Source organism: Stenella coeruleoalba (assembly GCF_951394435.1).
Source record: "Stenella coeruleoalba genome assembly, chromosome: 4".
NCBI classification, from domain to species: domain Eukaryota; kingdom Metazoa; phylum Chordata; class Mammalia; order Artiodactyla; family Delphinidae; genus Stenella; species Stenella coeruleoalba.
Genome location: NC_137149.1, coordinates 137,204,128 through 137,209,302, shown reverse-complemented (window position 1 = coordinate 137,209,302; position 5,175 = coordinate 137,204,128).

The window sequence follows — 5,175 nt, the reverse complement described above, 5'->3', positions numbered from 1 at the left end:
CTTATTAAAAATGATAAATATTTATATATATGAAAAACCAATTAATTGGACAGTTACCTAACTGGTTGTAAGTTTAAAAATTAGAAAGTTTCTTAAATCAAAGTCTTAGGTGTTTCAACTCCCTCCTGTGAAGAATTTAGAAGAATCACTTTAACCCTTCATTTATGCCTTGGCTTGGGAATGAAACAAGGAACAGAAACAGGGCTGGAGCTCAGAATCAGGATCAGGGCTTAATGTGAACAAGCTTCCTAGTCTTTTGATTTTTAAAAGCTACCTCATGTAGATTTTCTTTAGACACAGACAGTATTTTCCCATGTCTAAAAGTGTACCTTCTGGGCTTCCCTGGTGGTGCAGTGGTTGAGAGTCCGCCTGCCGATGCAAGGGACACGGGTTCGTGCCCCGGTCCGGGAAGATCCCACATGCCGCGGAGCGGCTGGGCCCGTGAGCCATGGCCGCTGAGCCTGCGCGTCCGGAGCCTGTGCTCCACAACGGGAGAGGCCACAACAGTGAGAGGCCCGCGTACCACAAAAAAAAAAAAAAAAAAAAAAAGTGTACCTTCTTGTCCTCACTAACATAATTTTTAACTTATTAGACGTGCTGATTCTCTCTTACATTCCAATGTCTACGCCCCCCACTCTCACAGCTCTTTACTAGTTACTACAATAGAGGTCCTCTTAGCTAGCAATTTTAGAGAATATGTTATATTTTAATATAAAAACATCCTTCCCCAAATTCTTCCAACAGATGACCCATGTCATTTCTTCTGATACTCTACCACTGAAAGCTACAACTGAGGTTAAGTGTTGACCAAAGACCCCTTTTCCTGTTTTCCTCAGAGTTACTGAAGTTTCAAATTCTTCCTGGGAATTTCAACGTAAACAAGAAAGAGTTTGCAGTGATTTTCATAACATGTTCCTTGAAACCCGGGAGCCTCTTAAACACCACTAGGGTTATGTAGAGGTATTCAGAATGATCACAGCTGGATTTAATTTATTTCCCACATTTTTTTTTTCTTCTGTAGCCTAACTTTAAAAGATTGAGGTTTAGGGACATGGAAAACTAGCCTTATGATTTGGCAACACTGCCCAAATGACCCTTACCCCGTTGAAGAAGACAATTTCACAACTCACTGCCAGTTATTTTGGGACACATTCACTGTCTTAGACTGAGCTGTGCTAGCCTTCAAAACAGAGTAAGGACAACTTTGCTTTTGGCAAAGCTTTATTCATTTTATACAATGACAGGAGTGAAACTAGTGAGGCTCCTCAGTGTTGCTTCTGTTCTTTATGTTTGCCTTTGGCAAGTGTATCAAAGGTTAACTTTATCCTTTGGAATTTTAATTTCCAAAACACTGTCACTTATAAACTTAAATTCACTACCAGTTGATTAGAAAGTGGTACTATCGGGTGTGAATGCTGCTTGTTTCACAGGCAAAACGTGTCTGGCAAACAATACTGGGAACTGAGCCAAGAAATGTCATTTCTCTCACTTTATACTTCCATGATAAGCCTCCATCCCCAAATACTTTCCCCAGTTCCATCCTCTGACTAATCTACCCACTCCAAATATTTCCTGTTTACACTGTGAAAGAACGGTATTAAAAAAAACACCCCTTAGCAAAAGTACCCAACAAAGCTTTGCACATAGGGACATGTAATAAAGGTCATTTTGAAAATCTTTTAAAATGGATATTCTTTTATGAATGTCATAGATCATGAAAAGAAATAACTCAAAGCTAAACCCAGCAACGGACTCTCCATTATAAAATTGCTCATAATTGAAAGGAACCAAGGAGCCGCCCCCGCTGCTGCCGCAGGGAGGTGGGGTGGGGGAGTGAGTGGAAGTTACTGCCATGCCACCGAGTCCTGACCGGAGACTTTGGGGCCCAACTAGCTGTGTGGCTGACAGGGTCTTGGTGCTCTGGCTGGGTGTCAGGCCTGTGCCTCTAAGGTGGGAGAGCCAAGTTCAGGACATTGGTCCACCAGGGACCTCCCAGCTCCACGTAATATCAAATGGCGAAAGCTCTCCCAGAGATCTCTGTCTCAACGCTAAAACCCAGCTCTACTAAACGACTAGCAAGTTCCAGTGCTGGATACCCTATGCCAAACAACTAGTAAGACAGGAACACAACCCCACCCATTAGGAGAGAGGCTGCCAAAAATCATAATAAGTTCACAGACACACAAAACACACCACTGGATGTGGTCCTGCCCACCAGAAAGACAAGACTCAACCTCATCCTCCAGAATGCAGGCACCAGTCCCCTCCAACGGAAAGCCTACACAAGCCACTGAAGCAACCTTAGCCACTGGGGGCAGACACCAAAAACAACAGGAACTATGAACCTGCAGCCTGTGAAATGGAGACCCCAAACAGAGGAATATAAGGAAAATGAGAAGACAGGGAAACATACAACAGATGAAGGAGCAAGGTAAAACCCACCAAACCAAACAAATGAAGAGGAAATAGGCAGTCTACCCGAAAAAGAATTCAGAGTAATGATAGTGAAGATGATCCAAAATCTTGGAAATAGAATGGAGAAAATACAAGAAACATTTAACAAGGACCTAGAAGAACTAAAGAGCAAACAATGATAAACAACAAAATACATGAAATTAAAAATTCTCTAAAAGGAATCAATAGCAGAATAACTGAGATAAAAGAACACATAAGTGACCTGGAAGATAAAATAGTGGAAATAACTACTGCAGAGCAGAATAAAGAAAAAAGAATGAAAAGACTTGAGGACAGTCGCAGAGACCTCTGGGACAACATTAAACACACCAACATTCGAATTATAGGGGTCCCAGACAAAGAAGAGAAAAAGAAAGGGACTGAGAAAATATTTGAAGAGATTATAATTGAAAACTTCCCTAATATGGGAAAGGAAATAGTCAATCAAGCTCAGGAAGCACAGAGAGTCCCATACAGGATAAATCCAAGCAGAAATACACCAAGACACATATTAATCAAACTATCAAAAATTAAATACAAAGAAAAAATATTAAAAGCAGCAAGGGAAAAACAACAAATAACATACAAGGGAATTTCCATAAGGTTAACAGCTGATCTTTTAGCAGAAACTCTGCAAGCCAGAAGGGAGTGGCAGAACATATTAAAAGTGATCAAAGGGAAAAACCTACAACCAGGATTACTCTAGCCAGCAAGGGTCTCATTCACATTTGACGGAGAAATTAAAACCTTTACAGACAAGCAAAAGTTAACAGAATTCAACACCACAGAATCAGCTTTACAACAAATTCTAAAGGAACTTCTCTAAGCAGGAAACACAAGAGAAGGAAAAGACTTACAAAAACAAACCCAAAACAATTAAGAAAATGGTAATAGGAACATACATGTCGATAATTACCTTAAATATAAGTGGACTAAATACTCCAACAAAAAGACATAGACTGGCTGAATGGATGCAAAAACAAGGCCCGTATATATGCAGTCTACAAGAGACCCACTTCAGACCTAGGGACACATACAGACTGAAAGTGAGGGGATGGAGAAAGATATTCCATGCAAATGGAAATCAAAAGAAAGCTGGAGTAGCAATTCTCATTTCAGACAAAATACTTTAAAATAAAGACTACTACAAGACACAAAGAAGGATACTACATAGTGATCAAGGGATCAATCCAAGAAGAAGATATAACAATTGTAAATATTTATGCACCCAACACAGGAGAACCTCAATGCATAAGGCACATGCTAACAGCCAGAAAAGGGGAAATTGACAGTAACACAATAAGAGTAGGGGACTTTAACACCCCACTTTCACCAATGGACAGATCACCCAAAATGAAAATAAACAAGGAAACACAAGCTTTAAATGAAACATTAAAAAAGATGAACTTAATTGATATCTATAGGACATTCCATCCAAAAACAACAAAATACACTTTCTTCTCAAGTGCTCATGGAACCTTCTCCAGGATAGATAATACCTTGGGTCACAAATCAAGCCTCAGTAAATTTAAGAAAATTGAAATTGTATCAGGTATCTTTTCTGACTACAATGCTATGAGACTAGATATCAATTACAGGAAGAAAATCCGTAAGAAATACAAACATGTGGAGGCTAAACAATACAGTACTAAATAACCAAGAGATCACAGAAGAAATCAAAGACGACATCAAAAATACCTAGAAACAAAAGACAATGAAAACACAATGACCCAAAACCTATGGGATGCAGCAAAAACAGTTCTAAGAGGGAAGTTTATAGCAATACAATCTTACCTCAAAAAACAAGAAACAAATCAAATTAAACAACTTAACCTTATAACTAAAGCAATTAGAGAAAGAAGAACAAAAAAACCCCAAAGTTAGAAGAAGGAAAAAATCATAAAGATCAGATCAGACATAAATGAAAAAGAAATGAAGGAAACAATAGCAAAGATCAAGAAAACTAAAAGCTGGTTCTTTGAGAAGATAAACAAAATTGATAAACCATTTGCCAGAATCATCAAGAAAAAAAAAGGGAGAAGACTCAAATCGATAGAATTAGAAATAAAAAAGGAGAAGTAACAACTGACACTGCAGAAATACAAAAGATCATGAGAGATTACTACAAGCAACTACAGGCCAATAAAATGGACAACCTGGAAGAAATGGACAAATTCTTAGAAAAGCACAACCTTCCAGGACTAAACCTGGAAGAAACAGAAAATATAAACAGACCAATCACAAGCACTGAAATTGAAACTGTGATTAAAAATCTTCCAACAGACAAAAGCCCAGGAGCAGATGGCTTCACAGGTGAATTCTATCAAACATTTAGAGAAGAGCTAACACCTATCCTTCTCAAACTCTTCCAAAATATAGCAGAGGAAGGAACACTCCCAAACTCATTCTACACGGCCACCATCATCCTGATACCAAAACCAGACAAAGATGTCACAAAGAAAGAAAACTAAAGGCCAATATCACTGATGAACATAGATGCAAAAATCCTCAACAAAATACTAGCAAACAGAATCCAACAGCACATTAAAAGGATTGTACACCATGATCAAGTAGGATTTACCCCAGGAATGCAAGGATTCTTCAATATACGCAAATCAATCGATGTGATAAACCACATTAGCAAATTGAAGGAGAAAAACCATATGATCATCTCAATAGATTCAGAAAAAGCTTTTGACAAAATTCAACACCCATTTATGA